General features: G+C 36.0%; 1 protein-coding gene across 14 annotated transcripts in view; it reads right to left on the bottom strand.

The window, feature by feature from the left end:
• HDAC9 (histone deacetylase 9) overlaps positions 1-17,884 on the bottom strand; it is a 788,642-nt gene that overhangs the window by 500,083 nt on the left and 270,675 nt on the right. The window lies entirely within an intron of this gene.

The following is a 17,884-nucleotide window of genomic DNA, read 5'->3' as shown; positions in this document are numbered from 1 at the left end:
GCCATGATAGCTTTTAGGTGACCTTGGCAAAATTCTTGTCATCTATTATCTCTATCTCTCCAGTTCCTTTACTTGACAAGGCTTGTGGAAAGAAATACCAATAACTGGAAAACACCATACTTAGGAATAAATTGTTATGTCTGTTTATTTTAAGTAGTAGGAAAATAAGTATGTTTTCTGAGGATTCTGAAAATGAAATACGTAAAAGATGAGAAGAATAACCATTAATGACTGGGTCACAAAAGATGACTCATTGTATGAAATTCTTCATGGCAAAATTATATCCAGTAATTTGGGTTTATTATAAAAGAGATGCTTTCTGTATCTGGGGCCAAAGTTGAACAAATATGAGAGTATTCTTTAAAAAGCTTTTTTAAATGTCTAAAGTATTTGTGCTTGTTTATTCCAGGTCTCATACATTGTTAATCTTAACGCTGGATCCTTTCAAGTATAGCAGGTGGTAGGCACACTTGTGAAAATAAAAATAAAAGCAAGTAAATGCTGAAATTTAATTAAATACTTATGAAGATCATAATATGCCAAAAGTTAAACATAAACTTATCATTTGTAAATAAATAAATTAAATTCTGTCTTCTTGTTTTAAATTATAAAATTAATAGTATATTCACGTCAAACTACATCAACAGTACAGAGAAAAAGTAGAAGGTCCAAGTCCTCCTTCTCACTCCTTACCTCCCGCTCCCACTGCTAGAAGAAATCCCCATTAACAGTTTCTCGTCTGTTCTTCATGAGGTCTATCTATCTTTCATGAAATGTTAAATTTCATTCTCTATGTATTATGGACAAAACAGATATCATTGCTAAAATTAAAGACAAGCATAATAAATATATCTTTTATTTTCACTTGTAATATAGAAAATTTACAGAGAGATGACTTAAAATTTTACCAGGAGTATGTAAGTTAGATATTAAAAAAAAACAAAAAACTCACCATTGTGCCACTGCTCTAAAGTCGTCAAAGGCCCAGGATAAAACACTGAAAGTGTTTGCAGAATCTCCTTTGACCTACATCTGCTTTTTAAATTTTAAGTCAACATCACATGGAGAATAGATCTAGAATGTTGAACTAACAAGGACTCTAAAATACGGTTTCTTCAGGGTTTAAAAATAACCATAATCATACTATTCCTAAGTAGCAGGGAATCTGAGCACAGGATATTCTCTCAACTAAAACTCAAATGTTAATGAGATCCATTAAAAATTCCTCCTGACTCTTTTGGATTTCATAATTTTCTACTATTACTAGATAGATTTTTTTCTCATTAAAAGATATTCAGAAGCCCTCTGAATAAATAGTAATATTAATAGCTTTCTGAATTTACCATATAGAATGTAAATATAGAATGTAAATGTTAAACCAATAAAAAAATCAAATGATACTTATTAGATTTATTTAATTATTTCAAAGAATGATCTATAGCATTACCTTTAATACTATTCTAAATGAGGTAGAATCCATTTAGTTTTCTGCTGAATTATGTAGCATTACCAACAATTTAACAGACACATGAAAATGTGTGGAGAAACACTGAGAAACAGAAGTTTTATTGAGTTAAATATTAAGATAAGTGACAGTAAATTTTAAAACATTCAATTTTCAGAGAAACACTTTTCCATATGTGGCATTTGGCTGCTGACTTCAACACTGGAATGAGACAGAAATCAGGGAACCTAATTAAAGAGCTAGGAGAACATCTGGAAATTCAGTAAATATTACTCAGATAATAACGAGGCTTTACACTTTTGATCACATACAATATTGCTGTCCTAATAAAATTTACCCTTTCAGTCTTGTGGCAAAAGGTAAGACAATAATCAATTTTATGTCTCCTCTTACATTTCTTCCTTCTGATTCCTAGCACTAAAGTCCATGTTCTATGAATAATTGTTGGATGAATGAGTGAATGAATGACTTAATGAAAGGTAATACTAAGCAACCCACCTTTATGCTGAATTTATATACCAATCTTTGTAACCATCTTTGCCTACAAGAAGTTTGTATATTCTTACCCTATTCTTATAAAAGACATCAGACTGGCCAAAAAGTTTGTGCATAAGAGCTTGGAGAAAAACCTGAATGAACTTTCTGGCCAACCCAATAATATTTCCTTCTAAATATAGTTATAGCATTAAGTGTTATTTTTCTTTCAATACAGTCATAAATGCTGTCTGAAAATGTAATGAAATAATCCAAAATGCAGATATATAATAAATAATTTAACCATTGTGAAATTACTGCACTATTATTTGTTTTCAGTTCCTTGTTTTTAAAAATATCATTTTATTACTATACGTGTGAAATGTGTATTGTAAAAAATTAAGAAACACAAAGAAAATTCAGAAAATACAAACATCAATTCCTAACAACCAGAGGTTACTATTGTTTTAGGTTTTAATATATCCTATTAAATCTTTTATGTATATACATACCTGTGTGTATCTATTTGTGTTTGTATATGTATACCATAATGAGATAACAAACGCATATTATTTTGTAGCTATATTATTTTTCTGGGTTAACAATCTCCATCTTTCATTTTCAGAATAATTTCATCTCATCTAAAAGCCAGATCATATTCACACATAATTCCTCCAAATTGTCCATTAGAATTGGTCTTTTGAAAATTAGCAGTCACTTTTTTACTACCCAGACTTGCTGAAGACTTCTTGCTATTAGTAACAGTGCTGAAATGGAGACTTTTGTGCATAGGCTTTTTCTATAATTAGAGTTGTTTCCTTAGGAGAGGTTCCCAGAAATGGAATTAATAAATCAAATGCCATGAACTTGTAAATCTCATGATACCTACTGCCAAATGACTTTCCAAAAGCATTGTACCAAATTACATTTCCAACAGCAAGGCAAGAAGATTTTCTTAAAATGAGCGTAGCTAAACATTAAGGAGACTTTGAAACACAATTTAAATTTGATGTCAAGAAACAATGAAACTATTCAACTTTATGAGCTTCCATCATTTACCTGTTAAGTTCAAGTCAGCTCATTAAACATGTACTCACCTCAGAATTTAACTCAGTAGGAAGGATGGATAGCATAATTCCTGACCACAATAAGCATATAAGCTACTGAGCCTCCAGAACTGATCCATAAGAGATGATGTCATTATGATAACAAAGACAATGGCAGAGATACGCCCAAGGATTTGTAAGAATCAAGACAGGACTCACCCAACCCCATCTGAGAAAAGAGCAAGTTACCAAAAGCTTTATGGAAGCCATAACAATGTAGTTTATCATGATGATTAAGTAGGAATTAACCAGGAGAATAAAACGTAGGGACCCCCCCTTCTCAAAAAAATGAAGACAGTCACAGCAGAAGGATCATCATGGATTTTTTTTAGAGTAATCTATAATATAAATTGGTATAAATAGGTGTAACAGCTCCAGCCTTTTCTCCTGTCTTTTGTAAACTTTTATTGTATGTATCCTTTAACACAGTTTCAACAAGGGAGTTCTATAATCACGTTCTATCCATATAGGGTATACTTTAGTGATTCCAACTGTTCTCAGGAGGAAACAGTATCATTAACAGACTCTTTAGGGGGCATTTGATAAACATATCATAAATAATGGAACCACTGATGTTCACTTGTCGGGAGACAGGGAAGTTTAACTTGTGAGGGACATTCCCATATAAGAAAGCGTTGTTCCACCTAAAATGGAAAAACTCCCCTTTCTTAAGACATGCTGAGCCAGACCTGAAGTTCCTTGAGGACAAAAATGGTATTTTACATATGTTACCTTCATCACACCTAGAACACATGGATGCTAGATATGTAAACAATGTAAATACCTTTTGATAGATTAACATCAAAAACAGTAACATTTTGAAAATAATTAAAATAGTCAAAGTACTTCACCAACCATCTCATAATTTACTACTTATCATGTACCACCATGAGAAGCGTTACCAGTGATGAGTCTGTAAGCTGCCAGTCTGTGAAATAAAATCAATGGCAGCCACCTAACTGTTTACACTGGCAGAGAAAGCAAATCAGGTATAATTCCCTCTATCATGTGCCACAGGGGGAAAATTCCTTAGAGACATTCAAGATCCGTGAAAACTTATTTTGAAATAATTGTGGCTCTAATCCTCTACCAATGGTCACCTGAAATTGAAGCATAATCTTCTGAAGCTTAAGACTTAACACATTATGGAAAGTGCAGAATAAAACGATATGTTCACACAAGTACAGTTTGTTCTTAATTGTTTTATTGGACTTTTTGAAGTCTGCAGCATGTATGACCTTTAAAAGTTTCTTAAAACAAAATTGCCATGATTTATTTTTTACTGAATCTTTACACACCATTAAAACACAGTCATTTAGCCTTTAAGACAAGCATACTGTTCTTGGGAAAAAACACCCTAAAACATAGGGTTCTTAAGATTTTTATTCTACAATAAAACAAGCCACAGGCAAATAAACACAGTTCTGAGTTAAAAGTGGCAGGAGCATTAGGTTTCAGAATTATCGTAAAACAGGAAGGTTGTGAGGGTGTAACATAGGATGAAAGCAGCCTCAACCCCGGAGCCTTCCTGCTGACTTGGGACATGCCAAAATACACAAGGGTCTACACACAACACAAATACACGCAAAGGGACACACACACATACAATACTCAAAGAATAACTTGTTCGGGATAGCTATTATCCTTCCAAAAGCCCAGTTCAAAAGTAGAAGACAATAAAACAAAAGGTTCAAACAGTTAATTCAACTATGTCTGAAAATAATATACTGCCAGTACATTTGGATGAAAATGGTTTTCAAGCATGCGCATATTAGCAGTTTCTATTAAGGTAATGCCATCTGGGAGAATAATCTTCTCTCCTTGATGATAATTCTACTAACACACACACACACACACACACACACACACACACACACACACACACACACACACTTATATGCCTGGAAATGGTTGTATCTTCAGCTTTAGTGTCAAATTTCTCTGTGAACACTTGCTTCAAGATTACACCTCAGAGAAAAATTAAATATCTTGCATCGGTAAATATGGCTCAGAATATATACTGTGGTAAAGAAAATACACACTGTGGGAAAGAGTGCCATACCTACAGTTACAGCCACATTCCAATAAAAGGAGTGGGAGAACATGCCAAATGGAGGTAGCAGTTAAATTGCTCACCAGAAAAATAAAGAAAACCAGGTCATTATTTTTCCTTCCCTGAAATAAAGAAGCAGCTTCTGCTTAGTTTGGAACAGTCACAGCGAAAAGGGAAGCTTATGTTTACTCAGCTCTGTTCTTCTCAGCAGTCCGGTTCATTAGGTTTGTAGGTTTTTTTAAAAAAATTTAACTTTGTTACAGTAATTTGTGGGGTGTGTAAAGCCTACTCATGAGGTGGAAACTCAGAAGCCTGCACTGCAGAATAGAAGCCAAACGCAACATAAACATACACAAAATACATGCAAATTAATTTTAAAATATTCTGCAGGCTTAAAAAAAATTTTTTAAACCTGAAAATCTAGCTGTTTTCCTAGAGAGCAAAACTGCATTACTAATAATTTCTATTTTCACCTATCATCCTTCATGTACATGGTATATAAACACTTGATATCCTTGAATAAAATATATGTGAAATCCAATAAGTAGGATGAAAATTTCCATACATTAGTCACTGCTTGAAATTAATTCCTGTATAATTTTAAATCACAGTTATTACAAAGTATTATTTGATAATTCCATGAATCTTTTGACATGTACACACACACGAGAAAATGAAACACAAAAAAGTATTATTTATAAAAGATGCTGACAATAACAAAATGACCCTAATAAAGATAAGAAACTTAATTTCTTTCTCCTCAAATATTACACAAAAAGTATATTTCAATTTAGCCTCCTAAAATAAGTATAGTAGGCTTCTTATCAAAACATCACCTCTATCATTTACTGTAAATATCTACTTCTGCTTCATTGACTACACTAAAGCCTTTGACTGTGTGGATCACAATAAACTGTGGAAAATTCTGAAAGAGATGAGAATACAAGACCACCTTACCTGCCTCCCAGAAACTTGTATGCAGGTCAAGAAGCAACAGTTAAAATTGGACATGGAACAACAGACTGGTTCAAACTTGGAAAAGAAGTACGTCAAGGCTGTATATCGTAACCCTGCTTATTTAACTTATATATGGAGTACATCATGAGAAATGCCAGGCTGGATGAAGCACAAGCTGGAATCAAGATTGGTAGGAGAAATATCAATAACCTCAGATATGCAGATGACACTACCCTTATGGCAGAAAGGGAACAGGAACTAAAGAGCCTCTTGATGAAGGTGAAAGAGGAGAGTAAAAAAGCTGGCTTAAAACTCAACATTCAAAAAACGAAGATCATGGCATCCAGTCCTGTCACCTCATGGCAAATAGATGGGGAAACAATGGAAACAGTGACAGACTTCATTTTCTTGGGCTCCAAAATCACTGCAGATGGTGACCGCAGTCATGAAATTAAAAGGCGCTTGCTCCTTGGAAGAAAAGCTATGACAAGCCTACACAGAGTATTAAAAAGCAGAGACATTACTTTGCCAACAAAGGTCTGTCTAGTCAAAGCTATGGTTTCTCCAGTAGCCATATATGGATGTGACAGCTGGACCATAAAGAAGGCTGAGCACCAAACAATTGATGCCTTCAAACTGTGGTGCTGGAGAAGACTCTTGAGAGTCCCTTGGACTGCAAGGAGATCAAACCAGTAAATACTAACAGAAATCAACCTTGAATATTCATTGGAAGGACTGATGCTAAAGCTGAAGCTCCAATACTTTGGCCACCTGATGCAAATAGCTGACTCACTGGAAAAGACCCTTATGCTGGGAAAGACTGAAGGCAGGAGGAAAAGGGGATGACAGAGGATGAGATGGTTGGATGGTATCATTGACTCAAAGACATGAGTTGGAGCAAACTCCAGGAGACGGCAAAGGACAAGAAGTCTGGCGTGCTGCAGTCCGTGGGGTGGCAAAGAGTCGGACCCGACTGAGCAACAACAAAGTTACCATATTTATAAATGAACTCCTGATATTTCCTTCAGACCAGATGAAGGAAAGATAGAGTTCCTTCTTTAAATATTTTCACACTCTCTACATCACATTCATTTGGCAATTCTATTGGCTCCATCTTCAAAATATCAGGATTTTTTAATGGGGGTGGGCGAGGGTGTCAATAATATCACCATTTCTGTAACTTCCACTGCCAGCAGCAGAGTATAAGCCAATGTCTTTCTCAATGAGAATGCCATGGTCCTAAACTCTTCAAATCACATGATCCTTTGCTGAAAGCTCTACACTGGCTGGCCATTTTGTTCGGAGTAAAAGTCATGACTCTCACAAACCCTATGTGATCAGACCTTCCTTTCCCTTTCTGACTCCACCTCCAACTTATTGCCTCTCACTCTGCTTTAGACACAACAGCCTCCCTGCTGCTCCATAAACATTCCAAACACTTCCCACCCGAGTTTCCAGAAAACTTTTTCCTCAGATCAATTTATGGCTAAATCCTTTACCTCTCACAGTTTCTCACACTTTATCTTGTTTGAAAATTATAACTTTCTCTCCATCCCGACACCATACCTCCCATCTGCTTAGCTTTTTTTCCTCCATACCACCTACTAACTTATAACACATTAAAAAATTTATTTATGCACTATGTGTATTTTATTTCTGACTCCTCTTAGGATATAAGATTTAGGAAAGCAGTATTTTTTGGTCCACTTTGTTCACTGCTGCATGCCAAGCCACTGAGAATAACACCTGGCACATACTAGATACTGAATAAACATTTATAGGATAGAATAAATGGAGTAGCATAGGCTTGGAGATCAGAGAATGGAATGGAATGGAACGGAATGGAATGGAATGGAACAGAACTGGTTGTTTTGGCAATTAGCTATTCTGTTTTGCTACCTATTCCAGTTAATATCACTGACTCTGCTTTTGTTTGTAATCTGTGAAAAAACAAACAAACAAAAAACCCATATGAGGATCAAAAGAATAATGAGATACCTCTGAAATAAGTGTATATCCGATTACATTGTGGTTTCAATATAATTGTGCTAATGACTAATGTTTAGCATCTTTTCATGTGCTTATTTGCTATTTGTAAATCCTCCTCAGTGAAATGTCCCTTCACGTCTTTTGCCTATTTTCTAATTGAACTTTTTTTTAGTGTAGAGTTTTGAGAATTATTTATACATCCTATCTAGACTCCTTTGTCATACATGCAGCTGCAAAAATGTTGCTGTTTATATCATCAGGGTTTCACCCACACTCTCAAATTATATATTAATTAATGCAATAAACCCAAGATCTCATTACACAACAGATACAACTATACTGAAATGACTAATACAAATCCCTCTTTTTGTCATTTTGCCTTTAGTTTGACATGCATTTATGTCATCTTTAACTTTTCTCTGCTTTGTCAGAAAAACATTTCAGTAAATAAATGTTTTAACAAAATATATACATAAATGTACACCTTACTTTCATGCATGCACTTTTACTCTGTAGATGCATGTAGTACACATTAATATAAAATAATACACATCCACCCTTAAAACACACACACACATACCCCAGACACAATTCTCCACTTTTAGATTCAAGGAATGAAAGTTTCAGGGGCAAACCTCCTTCAGGGGCAAAAGGAGAACATTGGTAGAACATTGACTAATGGGTTCTCTGTTAATATATTTACAAGTTTTAACAGTAGTTTCTATTTTACAGAAGATCAAAATTACTCTCTCACTGTGACAAACAACTCACATTCTTTTTGACAATTTAAAAGCTTTTTATTTACATGAATCCTGTGTCACAAAATTAAAACCTGTCTATTTTCCCAAGCTAAACCTGTGTTTATGAGTGAGGTTCCAGTCTCTGTGTTTCCCTTAAATGTCTTTTAAATGTTAGGTCTTCTGATCTTCCTATTATACTGCATGTTATAAGGAAATGCAGAAACATCACCATCATCTTTGTATTAGTCAGTGACCATTCAAGGAAATAGAATCCATAAGGTAATTCAATAGAGTAAACTTAATAGGGCAGAATTACTTAGAAAAATATTGGAAGAGATGAGAGAGAAAATAGAGGAAGGTGAGGTAACCCAGAGACTTAACAAGTACTACTGTCTCAAAGGATCAAAGCAACAAAGATAAGACATATTATGCTAGAGCCCAGGAACTGGGTTTGGCATGAGTGAACCAGAAATCCAGATGGCCAACAAGGTGCCACCCTCAGAGGAGACAAGGCCATCTATGAATTTAGTTTTCCTGATGATCTTGGAGTATGATTATCCATGAGGTCTCTGATCTCAAATTCTTCTAGACTAGCTATAACTGAGCAAGACCAAGGAACACACAAATAGGCAGAAGTTTTACTGCAAACGCTCTCCAGTGGAGAAAATTGGAATGGGTCCCTGGTGATGCAGCAATTTTCCAACTCAGCTCCTTCTGGAGGACTTCGTGTGGATGTGTTTACATTTTCCAAAGCACTACCATTTCACTCTGTTAAGGGGAAACATATCATCAAACAACACCAAATACCAAGAAAACGAAAATCCTGTCTATTTTAACATGGTAATATGTTCTAATGGTTTTATCTTAAATTGTTCAAGTGAAACAAAAGAATGGAGAAGGAAGGTGCCAGGATGGGTCAGGATGAAGGAGAAAGAGAAGTTACTGTCTACTCCGTGTCGCTTCCACTGTCAGGCTTGGGGTTGGGTACTTGCCACTGGCTAACTCATTTAATCTTCACAACAACTTTGAGAGGTCAGAATGTCTTTTCCAAGTTTACAGATGACAAAACCTTGAACCAAAGAGGGTGAGCATCTTTGGGTGCCTACAGTGAGGGTGGGATGCATAACACTGTTGATACTCCATTCCAAAGGCCCACTTCTATCTGCTATACCAAGGATATTTCTGTAATTTTATATTCCTTAATCATTTACTTATACTAAAAGATTTGTATTTCCTTGAAACAAAATAAAATTACTAAGTCTAAGGAGAACATCTTTTTCAAGCATCAATGTAATCACTAGACAAGGGCATGTAGTGCTTGGCAAAAAGGGACAGGAAGAAAAGCAGCCAAAAATTTAAGAGATATTCAAATTGTTCCCTCTTACATATTCCTAAGAATAAGATCACAGTTGTGTCAATATACATAATGAAAGTGAGAATAGAAATCTGTAGTGGTAAAAAAAAAATTCAATGTAATCTGAGGAAGGAAACAGGCATACTAAAGTCAAGAAATTATAATCTAGAGATTCACAGGCCAAAGAGTAAGTAAGCCAAGCTTTTTTGCCCCTCTATGTTTTTGAACACATACAAATAAAGGGATATTTAGATATTTATATCTTAGCATACAGTGAACCAGTAGGTAGAACTTTACTAAAGACCACATAGTTACCTTGACATTACACTGTCTAAACGTGCCCCTGTTTATTCATATTTTCCTTGCCCACCAATTTACATTTATTAAATTTTCTAAAATCTCCAGGTGATGTTCACATGGCATCTCACACCTCATACCTGAACCATGATGGTGCTACGTCCTAGGGCTATAAAGAACTAATGTATGTCATCTCCCTGAGGGGCTTTCAATCTTGCACAGCAGTTCCCAACTTTCCCCTTCATGATGCTCTTATCGTCTCAATATTTTTTTTTATTTTTACTATACTCCTAAGCCTATCAATTGAGTTTACTGAGTTTTCAGGTCCAAACAACTAAATAACTATTTATGTCCTAAGAACCTAACACTTTTTGGGCATTGTATAACATCTCAAACCTTAGAAGCAGATTAGAAACCACCACTATTAATTTTTGTTCCAGAGTATTCTCAGAAAGTACTAGTTTATTTTTTATCATGGCAGTATCCAAAATCCAAATTTTTTAAAAATATGATAGTATTAAAAAGAATAAAGAGACAATATTCAAACTGTGGGCTTCCTTCAGCTGGCAGTGCACGTAGTGTTTGGCAGATGCCTTTGTGTGTAAATTTAAAATTTGAAATATCCCATAGCATCCTGTGGGTCTACCCAGGGAACTGTAAGTTTGGGAACTGCAGATTTAGTGCAGAGGTTCTCAGTGTTGCCCCTGATGACATTTGGAGCTGTAGATTTTTTGTTCCAGGGGTTGCATTGTGCATTACAGAATGTTTAGTAGCAATGCACCCAAAAGGTAAGAAATACTCTTCTCAATTGTGACAATCAAAATGTCTCCACAGATCATCAAATGTCTTGTGGGGTGAAAAACTGCCCTTGTTTTGAACTGAGAATTTCCAGATGTATAAGCTGGATTTTGAAAGGCAGAGGAACCAGACAGAGATCAAATTGCAACATCTGCTGGATCATAGAAAAAGCAAGAGAATTCCAGAAAAACATCTACTTCTGCTTCAATGACCATGCTAAAGCCTTCGACTGTCTGGATGACAACAAACTGTGGAAAATTTTGAAAGAGATAGGAATAACAGACCATCTCACCTGCCTCCCAGAAACCTGTATGCAGGTCAAGAAGCAACAATTAGAACTGTACATGGAATGGACTGGCTCAACATTGGGAAAGGAGTACATCAAGGCTGTGTATCATCACCCTGTTTATTTAACTTATATGCCCAGTACGTCATGAGAAATGCCGGGCTGGATGAAGCACAAGCTGAAATTAAGATTGGTAGGAGAAATATCAATAACCTCAGATATGCAGATGACACTACCTTTATGGCAGAAAGGGAACAGGAACTAAAGAGCCTCTTGATGAAGGTGAAAGAGGAGAGTAAAAAAGCTGGCTTAAAACTCAACATTCAAAAAACGAAGATCATGGCATCCAGTCCCATCACCTCATGGCAAATAGATGGGGAAACAATGGAAATAGTGACAGACTTTATTTTCTTGGGCTCCAAAATCACTGCAGATGGTGACTGGAGCCATAAAATTAAAAGACACTTGCTCCTTGGAAGAAAAGCTATGACAAGCCTACACAGAGTATTAAAAAGCAGAGACATTACTTTGCCAACAAAGGTCTGTCTAGTCAAAGCTATGGTTTTTCCAGTAGTTGTGTATGGAAGTGAGAGCTGGACCATAAAGAAGTCTGAGCGCCAAAGAACTGATGCTTTTGAACTGTGGTGTTGGAGAAGACTTTTGGGAGTCCCCTGGACTGAAAGGAGATCAAACCAGTCAATCCTAAAGGAAATCAACTCTGAGTATTCATTGGAAAGACTGATGCTGAAGCTGAAGCTCCACTACTTGGGCCATGTGATGTGAAGAGCCAACTCATTAGAAAAGACCCTGATGCTGGGAAAGACTGAAGGCAGGAGGAGAAGGGGGCAACAGAGGATGAGATGGTAGGATGGCATCACCAACTCAATGGACAGGGGTTTGCGCAAACTCCAGGAGGTGGTGAAAACCAGGGAAGCCCGGTGTGCTGCAGTCCATAGGATTGCAAAGAGTCCGACACGTGTGAACTACCAAACAACAATAAATAAGTTAATCAACATTTGCCAAGGGATAGCATAACTGCAATAATAGAGGTAACCACTGGGAAATGACCTCCATAATGCAAATCCAGGTAGTAAATTCTTGGCTCAGTTGATTACCCTCCCTTTCTTAAAATACTTTCTTTCCCTGGGTTTCTAATATTTCACACTTTCTTGTTTTTCTTTTATCTCACTACCCACTCCTCAATCTTTTTGTTATATCCTCTTTCTGCTCTTTAAATGGTGGAGTGGCTTGGAGCTTAGACCTCAGACCTTGTTTCTCCACAGTCTACACTCACGGCCATAACTGGAGACATATCAGTATTATCATTTTAAGTATAACCTGTGATTATAATCTATGATACCCCAAACCATGTCTCTGTCAGCCTTTCTAAACAGCCCTGTCCAGCTGCTCCCTCAACATCTCCAAGCGGATGTCACACTGGCATTTAACACCGAACAGCCAAAACCCCAAACAGCCTAAACATATCCTTCACCTAGTGTTTACCAGATCAGTAAATACCACCCAAACCCATCCAATTACTCAAGCCCAACATCTCAAGAGTTATAGAGTTGAGGCTTCTCTTTCTCTTCACTCTATATCAAGTTCAATGAATCTTGTCAACTCTATTTTCAAAGTATCTTTAAAATCTGATCATTTCTACCCATTTTCACTACTGTCACCTAGGTCCAAGGCATCATTATTTATTGACTCAAACACTATGACTGACTGCCCTACTTTACTTTAACAAGCTCTTGTTGATACAGCAGCAAGATTGTTCTTTAAAACTTGAATAAGATCACATTATTCCCACGTTTAAAATATCACTTAGAATAAAATCCAAAGAGCTTACTATGGCTTGAGGATGCTCTGGATCTGACATCTGGATGCTCCTCTGATCTCATTTCTTGCTTATCTTCTCTCTGCCCAAGACTCATAAATCCATTTTTTGTCTCTGAATTATACTAAGCAAGCCCAGGGCTTTTACACGTGTGGCTCCCTACACCCAGAATGCTTTTCCTTTGATTTTTTTGTTGCTTGTGAAGGAAACCAGAATATTCATAGGAAATCCAAAAAAACCCCAAAATACCTCTTTAATATAAACATTATTTTGACCTGAAGGCAACTAAGCAGCAGCAAATGCAGGAAAATCTCTGCATTCCCCCTTTTCTGGATAAAAGCATGGTATAAATTCTCCTTTTACTCTTAACTGCCCTGAGATAGCACAAGAGAAATCTGCAAACAAACCTTTCTCCACTAGTTTACTCCCATATATTTACCTTCCCACAGTTTGCTACCCTTGGAAGCCTAAAACTATTTTACTTTGTCCTGTCATCCCTCTACAAATTTATTGATCTTTGTTGAAAATATTATGTAGGCGGAACTCTAGGTCACTGCTTTGAGTTACTCTTCATAAAGGTTTCTCCTGCATAATGTGTACCCCATGCACTAATAAACTGTTTTTCTTTTGCTAATCTGTCTCTTTGCTAAAGGATCCTAGCTGAAAACTTAAAAAAAAATGTCAAGGTTTGCCTCCCCTACACTCCAAGTTGAGAAAATGGGTGAGCGGGTCAAAGCTCAGAAGGGTGAATGAAGCAGCAAGGTTTGCTCAGGAAATCTAAGCAGGCCAGCAGAGCTGGGCAGCAGTCCTCAGCCCCTTTGCGTCTCCACTCATGCAAATCCGCCGTTCATACATCCAACAGAAAATCTTCCCTGTGGTTCTCAAATATAGATGATGCCCCGCTATTTACGATATGACAGCATCTCATAACGTGTGGATATCAGGAAACAGGGAAGGAAACCTAGGGAGAATGAAAGGCTAGATAAGCAAGCAGAGGGGTTGCCAAAAGGTGAGAGTCTAATGTGTGCATGCTCCTGCACACCAAAGATTCTTCATATTATTTGGAAAATGAGAGAGGCATTTTGAACCAGGAATTGCAATAGAGCCTTTCTTCAATTTTATAAATACTATTTGAAAATATGATACCTACATAATTATGACAAATATACCATGAGTTATTTCATCATTTCCCTATTATTGAGTTTCTAAAGTTGCTTATAATTTTTGCCATCTTAAGTAACAAAATAATCAACATACTTCCTTATTAATTTTTGAGCATATTACTCCCTTAGGGTAAATTTCTAGAGATGTACTGTTAAATGCTTTAAATATTTTAAAGTTCTAATATATGTTGCCAAGTGATCCTCCAGGAAGGATATAACCACATATTCTCCCAACAGCGTATCGGTGTCTTTTCACCACAGTGTTATCAATAAAGAGTAGTTTTTAAAGCTTTCCAAATTTAATAGATTTAAATAGTACATTATGATACCTCTTAAAGTTTTTCTTGATTACTAATGATGTCAAACATTATTTCATATATTTACTACCACCTGAATATCTCTCTTTTAAAACTATCTGCACACATCCTTGAAAAGAAGAATCTTAAGAATTTTCCATATTGAACAAATCTGCTAACATTTACCAGTATTCATTACTGCAAACACATTAACTTAAGCATACTATGTGTCAGGACGCGTTCTAAATGTTTTCTACATATTAGTTCATTTAATCATCACAACAGTAATATGAAGGAGGTTTTAGGAATATATTTTCAGATGAAAGAAATTAAGGGATAGAGAAGTGAGTACCTTGATCAAGTTAATACCAGCATTAAAGGAGAGAGCTAAGATTTGCCTCACACATGCTATTAACTTCTCTGGAGGAGAAGATTTGAGGGGAGAAATAAATGAGTTTGATTTTGTACAACTTGACTTTCAGAAATCTATAGAATATTTAAGTTAGTCGTTCTCAACTGAGGATAATATTGTTCCCTAGGAGACATTTGACCATTTCTGGAGATATTTTTGATGATCACAATTGAGGAGGGGGTGGTTGATACTTGAGAGGCTAGAGATGCTGTTAAGCATCCTACAGTGTGGAGGACAGCCCTGACAGCAAACATTGGCTAAACCAAAATGTCAGCAGTACTGAGGCTGGGAAACCTCCAACTAAATGAGAAAGATTTGGTATAAACAATGTAGAGGCACACCATAAAAGGATTATATTTTCATGGATCACTGTGAACATACACTGTTATCTACATCTCTACTCACTGGCACGTTGCATCAAATTTATTATTTAAGTTTTTGAAATTAAATAGACTATAAAAATTGAACATTTGGCTACAAATAACTCATTTTATAGAGCACCCTTGTTTTTTAGTAATTGTACAGAGAAATTAGAACTCCTGTTTTTGTTCCAACAAAAATAATGCAAAACAAAATTCCATATAATTAATTGTTATGATTGTCACCAAAATGCTTCCAAGCAAAAGGGTCATTGCTGAGTAACACAAAATGGAATTATTTTAGACAAATTAGGCAATTCCTGCAATAAGAGACCAAAATTAAGGAAATAATATGAGAACCATAAGCACATCATGAGCAAGGAAGAGACAATTAAGCCACGCTTAGAACCATTAGTTAACGAGCCATCTCTCAAAAGGACTATTGTCATGGCTATGGACATGGCAAGACATACTTGGTGGTTCAAGGAGTTTCTTTAGGAATGTAACTGTTACTTTCACTTTGTGGAATCTTAGCTGGCATGCCAGGCTGCCAAGGTCACAATCTGCTGTCAGGAGGCAAAGTAACAGGCTCTCATCCATGCACGTTAGCAAGGGGCAGGGTGCCAACTGGAGGGCATGGCAAAGGCTATTTGCTTTCAGGAAAAAAAAAAGTGTGTTATATAACTAGTTGTATTTTGAAGCAGAGTTTTCAGAAAAACCAGGGTTTCTTGGATAGCTGAAACCTTTCATGCTTATTTCCAGGTTTAAAAAAAAAAAACATGACTATAAACACCACGTATTTTACTGGGGTGGAGTGTGTGTTCTGGAGTGAGACATTTAAATTTGAATCCTGGTCCTGCCACTTACCAGTTGTATGATCAGGCATGTTATTTCACTGTTTGACAACTCAGTTTTTTCCTCTCTAGAACAAGGGGAATTTCTCCTACGGTTCTTGTAAGGACATGTTGGCTAATACATGTAAAATCCTTATTAAGAGTTTTACTATGCTAAATGCTTATTAATGTTGGTTATTTTAATATAATGTTTGCTTTAGTCTGCCTGGACTGCTGTAACAACAAACATTTATTTCTCATAGCTCTGGAGGCTGAGAATTCCAAGATCAGGGTCCTAGTGTCTAGTGAGAGCTCTCTGCCTGATTTGCAGATGGCTGCCTTCTAGTTTTACCCTCACATGGTGAAGTGAAGTGAAGTGAAGTCACTCAGTCGTGACCCCATGGACTGTAGCCTACAAGGCTCCTCTGTCCATGGAATTTTCCAGGCAAGAGTACTGGAGTGGGTTGCCATTTCCTTCTCCAGGGGATCTTCCTGACCCAGAGATCAAACCCAGGTCTCCCGCATTACAGGCAGCCACCAGGAAGTCTAGAGAGAGATAAAGCAGGCTTTCCACTCTCCTTTTACAAGGGCACTAATCCTTTCATGAGGACCCACCCCTCCTGACCTCTTCTAAACCTAATTACCTCACAAAGCTCCACCTCCTAGTAAAATTACTTTAGGGGTTTTTAGGCCTTCAACATATGAATTTAGGGAAACAAAAATATGTAGTACAAATATTTGAAACAAAAGAAATGTTATGATGTTTAAACCTTCCTTTGCTAAATAGTCTGAAGTCACAGAAAAGGAATCTCTTTTCAAGTGTTATGTATCTCCTTTGTCAAAAATTCCCTATTCATCTAAGGATGCTTGTATCTCCTCTGAACTTATGTCATGATAATTTATTTTGTTTAATATAGTGCTGATATTATCTTGAAATATTCTATAAATATCTATGCCATTTAATTCCTCAAATGTGTATGCCCTGATTCCTTACAAGATTTTTTTTTTAAATCATATGTGTTGGCCTATCTTGAAATAAGAACTTGTTTTAACATCTACAACATGTCCAGTTCTTGTGTACCTCCAAGCCTCAGCACAGTGTCTATCCATCACATCACTGGGATTCAATGAATATTTGTTAAACAAAATAACAAAAACATTTAATAAGATTTTGTCAATTTGATGATGATAGTGTTATATATAATAAAAAACAAGGCTCTAGCTTTATAATTTGTTTCTTGTAATTTATATTATCCTCATTTATTTTTCTTTTATTTATTTCCTTCTGTTTTATTTTTTAAATTGACATGCAGTAAAATATATAGGTCTACATATTTTAACAAATGTATAGATTATTATAACTATAATAACAATCAGGATACAAAATAGGTCCATTCCACCTCTCTCAAAAATGCCATATGTTCCACTTACCCCAACCACAGGTAACAATTGATACATTCTCTGT

The sequence above is a fragment of the Giraffa tippelskirchi genome, chromosome 10, assembly GCF_054371585.1.
Source record: "Giraffa tippelskirchi isolate mGirTip1 chromosome 10, T2T-mGirTip1v1.2.pri, whole genome shotgun sequence".
NCBI classification, from domain to species: Eukaryota; Metazoa; Chordata; class Mammalia; order Artiodactyla; family Giraffidae; genus Giraffa; species Giraffa tippelskirchi.
Note: the sequence above shows the minus strand (reverse complement) of the source record. Positions and strands in the feature narration are given on the sequence as shown.